The sequence below is a fragment of the Salmo salar genome, chromosome ssa15, assembly GCF_905237065.1.
Source record: "Salmo salar chromosome ssa15, Ssal_v3.1, whole genome shotgun sequence".
Lineage (NCBI taxonomy): Eukaryota > Metazoa > Chordata > Actinopteri > Salmoniformes > Salmonidae > Salmo > Salmo salar.
The window spans coordinates 68,602,165-68,619,531 of record NC_059456.1 but is presented as its reverse complement, the minus strand read 5'-3'; the positions used below and the strand labels follow the sequence as shown (position 1 = coordinate 68,619,531).

General features: G+C 40.9%; 1 protein-coding gene across 6 annotated transcripts in view; it reads left to right on the top strand.

The window, feature by feature from the left end:
• The first annotated feature begins 1,722 nt into the window (after window positions 1-1,722).
• The window catches only part of LOC106572257 (oxysterol-binding protein-related protein 2), a 40,279-nt gene continuing 24,634 nt past the window's right edge, over window positions 1,723-17,367 (top strand). For 2 of the 6 annotated variants that reach the window (XM_045695991.1, XM_014146301.2), the window contains exon 1: window positions 1,795-2,012. The gene's annotated coding sequence lies outside the window, so the exon portion shown is untranslated. Of the gene's footprint in view, window positions 2,013-17,367 lie in introns of all 6 variants that reach the window. The other 4 variants (XM_045695992.1, XM_014146302.2, XM_014146300.2 and 1 more) reach the window with 3 other exon arrangements.

Sequence of the window (17,367 nt, the reverse complement as noted above, 5' to 3'; positions counted from 1 at the left end):
CCAGTATCCATGAGAGCAGACAGCGAGTGTTGATGGCTGCTGTATAGTAATACCATGCTATTGGGAGATTTCAGATATGAATGATGGGAATGAAAAACAAACAGTAGGCCTATTTTTCATCATCATTCATCAAGTCCCCTGTCCTCTGGAAATGGATTGCTGGGTCGGATATCACTTGTACAGTAGTCCCTGTTCACCTTCCTGTACTCCCTGTTTACCCGTGACTGCATGGCCGCGCACGACAGCAACCTCTCCCTTAACGTTAGCAAGACAAACGAGCTGATCGTAGATTACAGGAAACGTAGCGGGCCGGCACGCCCCCATCTACATTGATGGGGCTGTAGCAGAGCGGGTCGAGAGCTTCATGTTCCTCAGTGTTCTACATCACTAAGTAATTACCATGGTCCACACACAGTTGTGAAGAAGGAACGACAGTGCCTCTTCACTCTCAGGAGGCTGAAACGATTTGTCATAGGCCCTCAGATCCTCAAAAAAGTTATACCGCTGCACCATTGAGAGCATCTTGACTGGCTGCATCACCGCTTGGTATGGCAACTGCAAGGCACCCGACCATTCAGGGTCTATAGAGGGTGGTGAATACAGCCCAGTACATCACTGGGGTCAAGCTCCCTGCCATTCAGGACCTCTATACCAGGCGGTGTCAGAGGAAGGCCCACAGACTCAAGCCATAGATAGACTGTTCTCTCTGCTACCGCACGGCAAGCGGTACTGATGCACCAAGTCTGGAACCAACAGGACCCTGAACGGCTTCTACCCCCAAGCCATAAGACTACTAAACAAGACTGCTAAATAGCTAACAAAATGGCTACCCGGACTACCTGCATTGATCCTTTTTTGGCACTAACTCTCTTGCACTGACTCTACCCACACACTCACACATACAGTAATTACACTGACACCCCAACACACACATACACACACATACAGTACACATGCATACTGACGTCACACACACACTCACCACATACGCTACTGCTACTGTCTATTATCTATCCTGTTGCCTAGTCATTTTACCCTTACTATATGTACATAGCTAACTCAATGACCTCGTACCCCTGCACATCGACTCGGTACTGGTACTCCCTGTACATAGCCATGTTATTTTGACCTGTTATTGCTATTCGTTATTCACTGTGTAGTTATTCCTTGTGTCTCTATCTGTATATATTTAAAAATAGATATATCTTTAGCTCTGCATTGTTGGAAAAGGACCTGTAAGTAAGCATCTCACTGTTAGTACACCTGTTTTTTATGAAGCATGTGGCAAATAACATTTGATTTGATTTAGTAGTTAGATACGTTTTTGGCATACATCTTCTTGTCCCTAAAGTGGATAAAAAAACAAGTTGTTATTTAGTCCACCCACCAGCCAGCCTGTGTGTGTGTGTATATTCTGTATATACACTGAGTGTACAATACATTAAGAACACCTGCTCTTTCCATGACATAGACTGACCAGGTGAATCCAGGTGAAAGCTATGCTCCCTTATTGATTTCACTTGTTAAATCCACTTTAATCATTGTATATTAAGGGGAGGAGACCGTTTATGGTAGTAGGTGACAGGAGCACCGGTTTTAGTGTGTCAAGAACTGCAACGCTGCTGGGTTTTCACGCTCAACAGTTTTCCGTGTGTATGAAGTATGTCCACCACCCAAAGGACATCCAGCCAACTTGACACAACTGTGGGAGTGAACATGGGCCAGCATCACTGTGGAACGGTTTCGGCACCTTGTAGTCAACACCCTGACGAATTGAGGCTGTTCTGAGGGTGGAAAGGAGGGAAGGGGTGCAACTCAAGGACGATGTTCATGGTTTGTAGGCTCAGTGTATGTGGATCAGGCGGTCCATTCAAGGATATCCGATTGGCCGGTTGTTAATAAGACCGCCCCTGTGGTCACCTACTTCCGCTTCTGTGTCAATTCACACCGTTTTGTGGTCCTCCTGTCCTTTCAAATTAAGTCAAACGTTACCAGGTGTCCCAACGCTTCAGGTACAGTAATTATATAACAGCATGTGACAGTTCTGTGAGTTTTGTGTATGGACTGTAATGTAACTACGCACAAACTTTTGCTTCATCTTCGTTTTTGTATGCTCACTAGCTAGCTTTTTTTCCGACGAGCTCTCGGGCTAGCTTTCTAGTTAGCGTAGCTGGATATGAGCAAGCAAGACAACACGTCAATAATTTGTTTGATTGTGTAGTTGATAGTAAGCTAGGAAGTACATAGAGTGTTAAAGGTTAATGTCGCTGGCGAAAACATTGTATACCTGCTAGCTAGCATACAACATAGCTAACTAGCCTCTCCCTCCTAAACGTCGCGTTAACTAGGTTTCTTAACTAATGTATGCCTTGCAAGTTAACTAATCACGATAGTAAGATGGCTTGTATAAGATACATTTACCATTGTCTACAACCGACATCCCACTGAATTGATAAGTGAATTCGAGGTGGAGCATGACAGACTACTCCCTCCAGTTGCCTGTCTGTGTCTATGCTGCGTCTCTGTCAACAAGATACTGAATCATGTCTGCTCCATCAGCTAGTAGAGAACACAGTATGGGAACGTTATTCTGACCCTTGTTGTTAACCTGTCTGTGTCTTTGATGCTGGAGACAAGCAGACCTGGGTTGATTATTTATTTAAATTCTTATGTTTTGTGTAATTTGCGTATTTTATATAACATCTGAATACTTAAATTGAAGTGTATGTGAAAGTAATTGAGACATTTTGTAGTAGTGTTTTTAACCCAGGTCTGGACCCTAGACTGCTTCATCGTAATTTGAAGTACCAGCATTTTGGCGGAAATCAAGCAATGACCGGGGTCATACAGATGTTGAACAGTGCGTATCCCCCTTCCATTTGTGATGCACAGTTAGAGTACGGATGAAACCTTGTTGACAGACAATTCCCCATGGGCATAGCCTGCATAGTAAGCCTCGACTTTCATCTAACAACCCAGTCAGGACGATAATTGCCCGCACCAGTCAATTAGCATATATTTCAACCCAAGCATCTCCCAAAACATGGTGACTTACTTACACAACCTTCAGAGGCCATGTGTGTCAGCACTCCGCTGATCAATGAGGTTAATGCCTGGATGCAAGCCATTACCGTTGAGGAGTATGAATGGAAAAGGCTCACACGTGGTTGGTGCTTAGGATATGGAGTTTTGGACTAGAACGCGTCTCTTGTTTGAGTTCAAGAGAGGGTGATGGACCTCCCAGGTTTCAGGTGACACTACATTGTGCTTACTCAGTGGAGGTGTGCATCTGTAGTCAAAAGCAGCAGTAGTGCCCTGCCTTGGGTTACCTTGTCATCGGTGTTAGAGAGGTTACATTCCTGAAGGCTTTCCTGAGGGGCGCCAGGGTGGGACGTAGTAACTCCTCAATGTTTGTCTGAGTATTTGTCCTTTATAGTTTGCCAATGTAGACACATGCATGACGTGTGTTTGTGGTGCCTTTGTCTGTTAGTTTGAATCACAGAGTACCAGATAAAGCCCCACATTTGCTAGAACTGGAACAATGTAAACCCATGGCCCTGTGCCCCACTATTAGTCAAAATCAAATACATTTTTATTTGTCACATGCAGATGTTATTGTGGGTGTAGTGAAATGCCTGTGTTTATAGCTCCAAAAGTAATACAGTAATATCTAACAATATACACAACCTAAAAGTAAAATAATGGAATTAAGGAATATATAAATATTAGGATGAGCAATGTCAGTGGCATTGACTAAATACAGTAGAGTAGAATACAGTATATACAGTTGAAGTCGGAAGTTTACATACACTTAGGTTGGAGTCAAATTTCTTGTTAAAACAAACTATAGTTTTGGCATGTCGGTTAGGACATCTACTTTGTGCATGACACAAGTAATTTTTCCAACAATTGTTTAGACAGATTATTTCACTTATAATTCACTGTAGCACAATTCCAGTGGGTCAGAAGTTTACATACACTAAGTTGACTGTGCCTTTAAACAGCTTGGAAAATTCCAGAAAATTATGCCATGGCTTTAGAAGCTTCTGATAGGCTAATTGACATCATTTGAGTCAATTGGAGGTGTACCTGTGGATGTATTTCAAGGCCTACCTTCAAACTCAGTGCCACTGTTGTGCCTTCTTCACCACACTGTCTGTGTGGGTAGACCATTTCAGGTCATCAGTGACGTGTACGCCGAGGAACTTGACACTTTTCACCTGCTCCAGGGCGCCGACGACGTGGATGTCAATTTAAGGCAGCCCCCCGCACCTCTCTGATTCAGAGGGGTTGGGTTAAATACGGAAGACACATTTCAGTTGAAGGCATTCAGTTGTACAACTGACTAGGTATCCCCCTTTCACTGTGGTCCTGTCGATGTTGATAGGGGCTTGCTGCCTTTGCTGTTTCCTGAAGTCCACGATCAGCTCCTTTGTTTTGTTGGCATTGAGTGAGAGGTTATTTTCCTGGCACCACACTCCCAGGGCCCTCACCTCTTCTCTGTAGGCTGTCTCGTCATTGTTGGTAATCAGGCCTACTACTGTTGTCGTCTGCAAACTTGATGATTGAGTTGGCAGCGTGCATGGCCACGCAGTCATGGGTGAACAGGGAGTACAGAAGGGGGCTGAGCACGCACTCTTGTGGGGCCCCTGTGTCGAGGATCAGCGAAGTGGAGGTGTTGTTTCCTACCTTCACCACCTGGGGGTGGCCCGTCAGGAAGTCCAGGACCCAGTTGCACAGGGCGGGGTTCAGACTAGAGGTCGACCGATTAATCGTAATGGCCGATTTTAATTAGGGACGATTTCAAGTTTTCTTAACAATCGGTAATCGGTATTTTTGGACACTTTTTAAAAATATATTTTTGTAATTTTTTTTTTTTTTAACACCTTTATTTAACTAGCCAAGTCAGTTAAGAACACATTCTTATTTTCAAAGACGGCCTAGGAACGGTGGGTTAACTGCCTTGTTCAGGGGCGGAATGACAGATTTTTACCTTGTCAGCTCAGGGATTCGTTTTTGCAACCTTCTGGTTACTAGTCCAACGCTCTAACCACCTGCCTTACATTGCACTCCACGAGGAGCCTGCGTGGCAGGCTGACTACCTGTTACGTGAGGGCAGCAAGAAGCCCAGCTAAGTTGCTAGCTAGCATTAAACTTATAAAAAACAATCTTAACATAATCACTAGTTAACCTGTTAGGGCTAGGGGGCAGTATTGACACGGCTGGATAAAAAACATACCCGATTTAATCTGGTTACCACTCCTACCCAGTAACTAGAATATGCATATACTTATTACATATGGATAGGAAACACCCTAAAGTTTCTAAAACTGTTTGAATGGTGTCTGTGAGTATAACAGAACTCAAATGGCAGGTCAAAACCTGAGAGATTCCTTTACAGGAAGTGGCCTGTCTGACCATTTCTTGAACTTCTTTTCCATCTCTATCTTTTACTAAGGATCTCTGCTCTAACGTGACACTTCCTACGTCGTCCATAGGCGCTCAGAGCCCGGGAAAAAACAGAATGTCGTCATCCCAGCCCCAGGCTGAAACACATTATCGCCTTTCTCAAGTGGCCGATCAAGGGACTCTGGGCTTAGGCGCGTGACCCGACCGCCCCCGCCTTTGTGATTTTTTTTCCTCTGTTTGCCGAAAAGGAGATTCCCTGTCGGAATATTATCGCTTTTCTACGAGAAAAATGGTGTAAAAATTGATTTTAAACAGCGGTTGACATGCTTTGAAGTACGGTAATGGAATATTTAGATTTTTTTTTGTCACGAATTGCGCCATGCGCACGACCCTTCTTTACCATTTCGGATAGTGTCTGGAACGCACGAACAAAACGGCGCTATTCGGATATAACGATGGATTATTTTGGACCAAACCAACATTTGTTATTGAAGTAGCAGTCCTGGGAGTGCATTCTGACGAAGACAACAAAAGGTAATCAAACTTTTATAATAGTAAATATGATTATGGTGAGTGCTAAACTTGCCGGGTGTCTAAATAGCTAGCCCGTGATGCCTGGGCTATGTACTTAGAATATTGCAAAATGTGCTTTCACCAAAAAGCTATTTTAAAATCGGACATATCGAGTGCATAGAGGAGGTCTGTATCTATAATTCTTAAAATAATTGTTATGCTTTTTGTGAACGTTTATCGTGAGTAATTTAGTAAAATGTTAGCGAATTCCCCGGAAGTTTGCGGGGGGTATGCTAGTTCTGAACGTCACATGCTAATGTAAAAAGCTGGTTTTTGATATAAATATGAACTTGATTGAACAAAACATGCATGTATTGTATAACATAATGTCTTAGGGTTGTCATCTGATGAAGATCATCAAAGGTGAGTGCTGCATTTAGCTGTCTTCTGGGTTTTGGTGACATTATATGCTAGCTTGAAAAATGGGTGTCCGATTATTTCTGGCTTGGTACTCTGCTGACATAATCTAATGTTTTGCTTTCGTTGTAAAGCCTTTTTGAAATCGGACAGTGTGGTTAGATTAACGAGAGTCTTGTCTTTAAATAGCTGTAAAATAGTCATATGTATGAGAAATTGAAGTAATAGGATTTTTAAGGTTTTGAAAATCGCGCCACAGGCTTCAAGTGGCTGTTACGTAGGTGGGACGAATTTGTCCCGCCTAGCCCATAGAGGTTAACTACACATGGTTGATGATATTACTAGTTTATCTAGCGTGTCCTGCGTTGCATATAATCGATGCGGTGCCTGTTAATTTCTCATCGAAATCACAGCCTACTTCGCCAAACGGGTGACGATTTAGCACTGTCGTTGCACCAATGTGTACCTAATAGAGGTTGAAAATGTGTCACTTCTCTTGCAAACAGAGTCAGGGTATATGCAGCAGTTTGGGCCGCCTGGCTTGTTGCGAACTGTGAAGACTATTTCTTCCTAACAAAGACAGCAGACTCTGCCAAATGGGGATGATTTAACAAAAGCGCATTTGCGAAAAAAAAGCACAATCGTTGCACGACTGTACCTAACCATAAACGTCAATGCCTTTCTTAAAATCAATACACAGAAGTATATATTTTTAAACCTGCATATTTAGCTAAAAGAAATCCAGGTTTGCAGGCAATATTAACCAGGTGAAATTGTGTCAGTTCTCTTGCGTTCGTTGCACGCAGAATCAGGGTATACAGAATCTAGCTCGTTGCGAACTAATTTGCCAGAATTTTACGGAACTATGAAATAACATTGTAGGTTGTGCGATGTAACAGGAATATTTAGACTTATGGATGCCACACGTTAGATAAAATACGGAATGGTTCCGTATGTCACTGAAAGAATAATGTTTTCGAGATGATAGTTTCCGGATTTGACCATATTAATGACCTAAGGTTTATTATATTATAGTTAAGTGTATGATTTGATATTTGATAGAGCAGTGGTGGTAGGCAGCAGCAGGCTCGTAATAGTCAAAGGTATATGGTTTAGAGATAGTCGACGTGTCATAATTCCTGTAATAACTTGCGGCTGAACTTGAAAGGGGTTCCTTCGGTAAAATAACGTTCATGTCTTCCATAGAGAATGTCTTGATCTACTTCAAATAATGTCTGTGTTTTGTGCTTAAACCGCCTCAGCGTTTTGATACCCGTGTAAATCTCACTAAGTAACGTTTGTCAACATATTTTCATAAATCCTCTACAACAAAAATTATCTTTGCTTATATTGATCAGAGTTATATCCTATGGATATCTACACAGTTATACAATTGGCAAGGTGGTGTAAGCCTAAACCAAACACAGACCTTATTTTAAGTTAATCTAAAAATATCCTATGTAATAAATGAAGGAACCGCTTTTCAGATTTTGCTAGAAGGTGTCATGGGAATTATGACTCGCACTTTGGTAGTCAATTCTTACCATGCCCATTATTAAAATAGGATTTCCTGCATATAGAAATTACAGTTTTTGTTTTCAGCATTCATCACAGGTAACTTAAACTCTATTTTTATTATTCAAACAGTTGAGAGTATTTGTCTCCTAAGCAGACTCTTCAGTATTGTTGTCACTTCAGAGCTATGTATGTATGTATGTATGTATGTATACATACCTACCTACCTACCTACCTACCTACCTACCTACCTACCTACCTACCTACCTACCTACCTACCTACCTACCTACCTACCTACCTACCTACCTACCTACCTACCTACCTACCTACCTACATAAAAAAAAAAATCATAATAATAATCGGCTGATTAATTGGTATCGGGGTTTTTGGTTCTCCAATAATCGGTATCGGCGTTGAAAAATCATAATCGGTCGACCTCTAGTACCTAACATAAACATCAATGCCTTTCTTTAAAATCAATACACAAGTATATATTTTTAAACCTGCATATTTAGTTAATATTGCCTACTAACATGAATTTCTTTTAACTAGGGAAATTGTGTCACTTCTCTTGCGTTCTGTGCAAGAAGTCAGGGTGTATGCAGCAGTTTGGGCCGCCTGGCTCGTTGCGAACTGTGTAAAGTCCATTTATTCCTAACAACGACCGGAATTAATTTGCCAGAATTGTACATAAATATGACATAACTTTGAAGGTTGTACAATGTAACAGCAATATTTAGACTTAGGGATAAAATACGGAACGGTTCTGTATTTCACTGAAAGAATAAATGTTTTGTTTTCGAAATGATAGTTTCCAGATTCGACCATATTAATGACCAAAGGCTCGTATTTCTGTGTGTTATTATATTATAATTAAGTCTATGATTTGATATTTGATAGAGCAGTCTGACTGAGCGATGGTAGGCAGCAGCAGGCTCGTAAGCATTCATTCAAACAGCACTTTTGTGCATTTGCCAGCAGCTCTTCGCTGTGCTTCAAGCATTGAGCTTTTTATGACTTCAAGCCTATCAACTCCCGAGATTAGGCTGGTGTAACCGATGTGAAATGGCTAGCTAGTTAGCGGGGTGCGTGCTAATAGTGTTTCAATCGGTGACGTCACTCACTCTGAGACTTGGAGTAGTTGTTCCCCTTGCTCTGCAAGGGCCGCGGCTTTTGTGGAGCGATGGGTAACGATGCTTCGAGGGTGGCTGTTGTCGATGTGTTCCTGGTTCGAACCCAGGTAGGGGCGAGGAGAGGGACGGAAGCTATACTGTTACACTGGCAATACTAAAGTGCCTATAAGAACATCCATTAGTCAAAGGTATATGAAATATAAATGGTATAGAGAGAAATAGTCCTATAATTCCAATAATAACTACAACCTAAAACTTCTTACCTGGGAATATTGAAGACTCATGTTAAAAGGAACCACCAACTTTAATATGTTCTCATGTTTTGAGCAAGGAACTTAAACGTTAGCTTTTTTACATGGCACATATTGCACTTTTACTTTCTTCTCCAACACTTTGTTTTTGCATTATTTAAACCAAATTGAACATGTTTATTTATTTAAGGCAACATTTATTTTATTGATGTATTATGTTAAGTTAAAACAAGTGTTCATTCAGTATTGTTGTAATTGTCATTATTACAAAGAAAAATAAAAAATCGTCCGATTAATCGGAATCAGCTTTTTTTGGTCCTCCAATAATCGGTATCGGCGTTGGAAAATCATAATCGGTCGACCTCTAGTTCAGACCCAGGTCCCCAAGCTTAATGATAAGCTTGGAGGGTACTATGGTGTTGAATGCTGAGCTATAATCAATGAACAGCATTCTTTACATATGTATCCCTCTTGTCCAGGTGGGATAGGGCAGTGCGATGGCGATTGCGTCGTCTGTGGATCTATTGGGGCTGTAAGAAAATTGAAGTGCGTCTAGGGTGTAAGGTAGAGGTGATATGATCCTTAACTAGCCTCTCAAAGCACTTCATGATAACCGAAGTGAGTGCTATGGGGCGATAGTCAATTAGTTCAGTTACCTTTGCTTTTTTGGGTACAGGAACAATGGTGGACATCTTGAAGCAAGTGTGGACAGCAGACTGGGATAGGGAGAGATTAAATATGTCTGTAAACACCAGCCAGCTGGTCTGCACATGCTCCGAGGACGCAGCTAGGGATGCTGTCTGGGCCGGCAGCCCTGCAAGGGTTAACGCGTTTAAATGTCTTACTCACTTCGGCCACGGAGAGGAGAGCCCACAGTCCTTGGTAGCGGGCAGCATCGGTGGCACTATGTTATCCTCAAAGTGGGCGAAAAAGGTGTTTTGCTTCTCCGGAAGCAAGACCTTGTTGTCCGAGACAGGGCTGGTTTTCCCTTTGTAGTCTGTGATTGTCTGTAGACCCTGCCACATACGTCTCTTGTCTGAGCCTTTGAATTGCGACTCCACTTGGTGTCTATGCTGAAGTTTTGCCTGTTTGATTTGCCTTATGGAGGGAATAACTACACTGTTTCCCCACTTTCAGTTTTGCGCGAATGCTGCCATTTATCCACGGTTTCTGGTTTGGGTAGGTTTTCATAGTCATAGTGGGTACAACATCCCCTATAGACTTCCTGCTGTCAATGGTATTTATTCAGAGAGTAGTGAAGGCCTGGCTTCCCTTTCTCATCAAATAAATCTTTATTCATACAGCACATTTCAGACATGGAATGCAACACGATGTAGTTTACAGGAAGAAAAAAAATTAAAACAATGAAAATAAATAAAAATGTTTATTTATTACACAAACACGAGGATACAAAAAACTAAAGAATAACTAAAAACTGAACGACTAAAAGCACACTACGGAAAGCAAAGCTAAAAAGGTATGTTTTAAGATCTCTTTTAAATATGTCCACAGTTTCGGCCCTACTCAGGTTCTCTGGCAGGCTATTCCAAAGGCTGGGGGAATAGGAACTTAAGGCTGCCAATCCATGTCTCTTGGTCCTAGGCTTTGGGATGGTTAAAAAGAGAGTGCCTGAGGGACCTACTGGGTACATAACTTCAAAGCATGTCTGACATGTATTTGGGTGCACAATTGTGGATTGACTTAAAAACCAATAGAAGAATCTTAAAATGAATTCGAAAACTCACAGGCAGCCAGTGCAGAGACCTTAAAACCGGTGTAATGTGTGCTCTCCATCTGGTCTTGGTCAGTACCCGTGCTGCAGCATTCTGTATGTTTTGCAGTTGACCAATTTACTTTCTTGGGTAGACCAGACATGAGCGCATTACAGTAGTCAAGCCTGCTTGTAATAAAAGCATGTTTTTCACACAGAAAAAAAAAAGAACGCAGAAACAGTATCTTGCTGCGTTTTGTAAACGTAGTTCTAAAATGCTTGTTATTGTCGTTTCTGCTTGGCTTCAGTCACGGCCAGCTCCAAATCCTGAATTTTTGAAAGGACACATTTTGTGCTTGAGTTGCACTTCTCAGCTCGGATGAGAAAATATTTGATATCTTGTTAAATCAGGTTCCCGCATTCGGTCAGCAGACAGCGCTCTTTTTGGGGAAAAAATTCAGGTACTTTTTTACGGTGTTGTTTTTTTTTTCCCGGTAGCAAGTTAAAATGAAAGATGAGCTAAAAGCAAATCGTTAGGAAATGTAGCTGGCTACATTCTTTCTATGATAAACATTACAAATCTGATGGCCGTGCATAATTTTTGCAAAGAAAATAGCTTGCTTTTTCTAAGCTAATACGACCACTTGGCATATGCTTGTCTCAAAGATTAAGCCATGCTAGTCTAAGTACACATGGCCGGTACATTGAAACTGTAAATTGTTCACCAGTTATGGTTCCTTTGCTCACGCCAACGTTCCTTGGCTAACTATCAATTCTAGAGCTTGGCCTAATATTTAAGGAATATTTTATCTCATGGAACATGGGACCAAAACTTTACATGTTGCGTTTATATTAATCAAACCCATAACCCATGCGGGGTTCTCTCGGGCACCCCAGTCACTTTTTGTGACTAAATAACCTCAAGCTGATTGTGTGTCCTTCAAGGCGGTGATGTCTCATTCGAATGTCTGCCCTATCAACATTACATCTGACTTCCTGTGCCTACCATGGTGACCACAGGTACCGGGTAATCGGGATTCGATTCTAGAAAGGGAGGCTGAGAAGGCTACCATACCCAAGGATTAAGGCGGAAGGTGCATACATTACACCACTCCCGACTCGGAAGTACTGTGTAAGAAAAATAACAGAACAGGACTCTTTCGAGCTCTACGGACAATTCCTTCGACCTCGTGGCTTGGTTTTTGGTCTGACATTTACTGTCAACTGTGGGACCTTATCTAGACAGGTGTGTGCCTTTCCAAATCATGTCCAATCAATTGAATTTACCACAGGTGGACTCAAATCAAGTTGTAGAAACATCAAGGATGATCAATGGAAACCGGATGCACCTGAGCTCAGTTTCAAGTCTCCTAGCAAAGGGTCAGAATACTTATGTAAATAAGGTATTCCTGTTAGTTTTTTTTATACATTTGCAAACATTCCTCAACCTGTTTTTGCGTTGTCATTATGGAGTATTGTGTGTAGATTGAGGAAAACATTTAATTCAATCCATTCGGAGAATAAGGCTGTAACATAACTTTGGAAAAAGTCGAGGGGTCTGAATACTTTCCGAATGCACTGTGTATATAAGCAAGCATATCAAACACAAGCAAGACAGACAGGCAGTCAAAATGGCTAAAACCATGGCAAAAGTTAACTTCAGTTTCGAATTGCGAAGTATAAAATGTTTTGGCCATATGGACTACCCAATAGCGAAACACACCGAAACTAGCCTATCATGTGTGAACATGTTAAAGTTAGCTTTCCACACGCACAACCTCATCTCTTAATGGGGCTCCTGGGTGTGTTGGCCCTCTCCCCTTTGTCATAGCGTCCTACCTCGACAACAGCCAGTGAAATTGCAGGGCGCCAAATTCAAAACAACAGAAATCTCACAGGTTAAAATTCCTCAAACATACAAGTATTATACACCATTTTAAAGATTCATTTCTTGTTAATCCAGCCACAGTGTCTGATTTCAAAAAGGCTTTACTGCGAAAACATACCATACGATTATATTAGGTCAGTGCCTAGTCACAAAAAAAAACATACAGCCATTTTCCAGCCAAAGAGAGGAGTCACAAAAAGCAGAAATGGAGATAAAATGAATCACTAACCTTTGATGATCTTGATCAGATGGCACTCATAGGACTTCATGTTACACAATACATGTATGTCTTTTTCGATAAAGTTCATATTTATATCCAAAAATCTCAGTTTATGTTGGCGCGTTATGTTCAGTAATGTTTTGCCTACAAAACATCCGGTGATTTTGCAGAGCCACATCAATTTTCAGAAATATTCATCATAAACTTTGATGAAAGATACAAGTGTTATGCATAGGATTATAGATACACTTCTCCTTAAAGCAACCGCTGTGTCAGATTTCAAAAACGCTTTACGGTGAAAGCACACCATGCGATAATCTGAGTACAGCGCTCAGCCACCAAAACAAGCCATACAGATACCCGCCATGTTGTGGAGTCAACAAAAGTCAGAAATAGTGTTATAAATATTACACTTTTATGATCTTCATCAGAATGCACTCCCAGGAATCCCAGTTCCACAATAAATGTTTGTTTTGTTCGATAAAGTTAATCTTTATGTCCAATTACCTCCTTTTTGTTTGCGTTTAGTTCACTATTCCAAATGCACAAGGTGCGGACACTAAGTCCAGACAAAAAGTAAAAAAAGTTCCATTACAGTTTGTAGAAACATGTCAAACGATGTATAGAATCAATCTTTAGGATATTTTTATCATAAATCTTCAATAATATTCCAGCCGGATAATTCCTTTGTGATTAGGAATGAAAGGGAACGGAGCTCGTGCTCACGGCAGCGCGCGACTAAACTAAAGGCTTTCAGCCAGACCACTGGTTCAAACAGCTCTTATTCGCTCCCCTTTTACAATAGAAGCCTGAAACAACGTTCTAAAGACTGTTGACATCTAGTGGACGCCTTAGGAAGTGCAATCTGACCAAATTTACACTATATTGGATAGGCAATCACTTGAAAAACTACAAACCTCAAATCCAACCAGGAAGTGGGAAATCTTTCTCAGGTTTTCGCCTGCCATATGAGTTCTGTTATACTCAGACGACATTCAAACAGTTTTATAAACGTATGCATATCTTAGCTCCTGGGCCTGAGTAGCAGGCAGTTTACTCCGAATGTGAAAATACTGCCCCCCAGCCCAAAGAGGTTAAGAAGCCACTCTGCTTGCCAAAAGGGATTCTGTTCAAATGAGCTAGGTCGTTGCTGTAGCTACCGTTTCTCACAGTCCATGACAGACCGGCCCAGTCCTCACATGCACACAGAGGTGTGTGTGTGTGTGTCTCGCATGGTAACATCTCTCCCCGGCTTGAGTTCTCTCTTCCCTTCCGGTCTCATCTCTGAATCCCACTGGCTTTGTATGTTGTTTACCAACCACACAGGACCGTATGAGTAGCAGTATAGAGAATCTGAATGGAACAGCAGGTTGGTAACTGGTGTCTCCATTATTACCAGTGGCTTAAAACCTCTTCAGCATCTGATCCCGTTAGCGGGATCAAAATCCAGCGAAAAATCATATCGCCAATTACCATTAAAAAAAAATCATAATTTTTAAAAAAAATAAATATATATTTTTTTTTTTTATAGATACACCTCTCCTGAATCGACCCACGTCGTCCGATTTCAAAAAGGTTTTACAGGAAAAGCAAATCATTAGATTATATTAGATGAGTCCATCGTAAAAAGCAGCTTCATAGCCATTTTCCGACCAACCACTTGCATCACATATAATCATAAAACAGCTAAATGCAGCACTAACCTTTTACAAACTTCATCAGATGGCACCCCTAGGACATCATGTTATACAATGCATGCATTCTTTTGTTCAATAAAGGTCATATTTATATATAAAAACAGCATTTTACGTCTCTGTCTGACGTTGACTTCATTATTTCCCCTCAAAAGCGTCCCGGTAAACAATGCTGCATTTCAATAAATTACTACACTATAACGATTTTTTAAATGTATATTGTCAATCTAACATTTATAGATGAATATCTCTTGAGAACACCCGTCATACCAGATTTTAAATTAACTTTACTGGGTAATCACACTTTGCGATACTCAGAAAATGAGCTAATATACAGAGCTCGGCGCCATCTTGGACGCAATAGCATGAACCATCTCATCTTGTATAATATTGTCAATAATCGCCTACCTTTAGTTGTCTTCATCAGAAAGCATCCCAGGTCCACAACAGATGTATTTTCGGTCAAAAAGTCCATACTTCACGTTCCATTAGCCTGATGTTGGTAGCGCGTCCTATGGCTCTCTCCAAGCGCAGCTCTGAAGTTCAGAATAAAAGCAATCCTCGCGCATGTAGGTTCGTTCAAACATGTCAAACGTTGTATAAAATAAATCTTCAGGGCCTCTAACACCAAGAGAGCCAATAAGATTCGAGGGGGATGATGTCATGGCCTTTAAAACCGTATCCAAAGGTGGGGGCAGACATGGCGCCCGGCGTCATAATGGTGATGGCCCATCCCCTGTGACCAATTTCAAACTCGTGTCATTCACTGAGTTTTGACTCTATAAGGCTCAAACCACTGTGAAAGGACTGGCGACATCTAGTGGAAGCAATAGGAAGTGCTCACTGAACCATGGTTAACGGTGTGATTAATAAGGAAAGATGAGAAGTCAAGTCCACAATTCAGAATTCCACTTCCTGTTTCAATCGGTCTCGGGGTTTTGACTGCCATTTGAGTTCTGTTATACTCAGACACCATTCAAACAGTTTTAGAAACTTTAGAGTTTTCTATCCATATATAATAAGTATATGCATGCCCTATCTTCTGAGTTTGATTAGTAGGCCGTTGAAAATGGGAACGATTTTTTTTCAAAATGCGCTGTGGCGCCCCCTATCCTACGGTATCCTCAAGAGTACTTAAGTAAAAATACTTGAAAGTACAAAAGTTTTTTTGGGGGGGGGTATCTGTACTTTACGATTTTTATTTTGACACTACAATTCCTAAACAAAATTATGTACTTTTTACTTTTTCCCTGACACCCAAAAGTACTCGTTACATTTTGAATGCTGAGCGGGACAGGAAAATGGTCCAATTCACACGCTTATCAAGACAACATCCCTGCTCATCCGTACTGCCTCTGATCTGGCGGACTCACCTATCACATGCTTTATTTGTAAATGATGTCTATGTGTTCGAGCGTGCCCCTGGCTATCCGTAAAGAAAATGGTGCCATCTGGTTTGCTTAATATAAGGAATTTGAAAATATTAATACTTTTCATACTTAAGTATATTTTATCAATTACATTTACTTTTGATACTTAAGTATATTGAAAACCAAATACTTTTTGACTTTTACTCAAGTAGGATTTTACTGGGTAACTTTCACTTTTACTTCAGTCATTTTCTATTAAGGTATCTTTTACTTTTACTCAAGTATGACAATTGGGTACTTTTTCCACCACTGATTTTTACTGTCTACAGCTGTAGCCTGTCAGTATGTTGGGTTGCTAGTTTCTTATTAGCCTGTTCGTAGAGATCTTCTCAGGATTTGAAATTGAGATCGGAACTGAATTGTCTCTGCAAAATTTCCACATTATCCAGCCTATATGCAACCATTTTAACAAATATGCAAGAAGAATTAACTGGGTCGCGTCTGTAGCAACTTGACCAAAATAATTAACCAGGTTTTTGTCCGGACTACATCATCTTGTGCCTTATTGCTTAATTACAGGCTAGAACACTTTACCAATGCAAGAAGATACTAGTAGCTTCCAGCTTTGTAGGCTAGCTTTCCTTGTTACCTTCCAGCTGAAGCTATCAATTCACTACACTGGTACTTTGATAGTATGCAAAATATGCTGACTTCAAAGCTGATTGTCACCAAAAACCTTAGTCATTGGCAAAACCGCTATGCATTCACTTCGTCTCCCTCAGCCTAGTCACGTTTATCCTGTCTCTCACTGTCTGTGTAAATGATGTCATTAGGTCCTAAAGAGAGAGACTTTTATGAAAGAGGTTGCTTATTCTATGCAAATGTTGATAAGTACAATAAAATAAGCCCCAAATGGAAAGAGAAGTGATTGTTTTTCATCAGTATGCCCATGAAATCAGCCAAAACAATCTCACTAACTCGATGCATGCAGTTGTACAACTGACTAGATATCCCCTTTCCTTTACATGTCTGTCTCTGAAAAATTGACAAATTTCAAATGTAATGCTGTTGAACTCAAAAGATCTCTTTGGATCAAGTGCCGTTCTTTTTTTTGCTGTGGTATCGTGATGGTATAGAGTATCATGATACTTAACCTGGTATCGAAGTTAGTTCTGGTATCGTGACCACTAGTTGGCAGTGGTCATGATCGGCAGCCTTTTAACACTAGGCTACAATATATTTTTG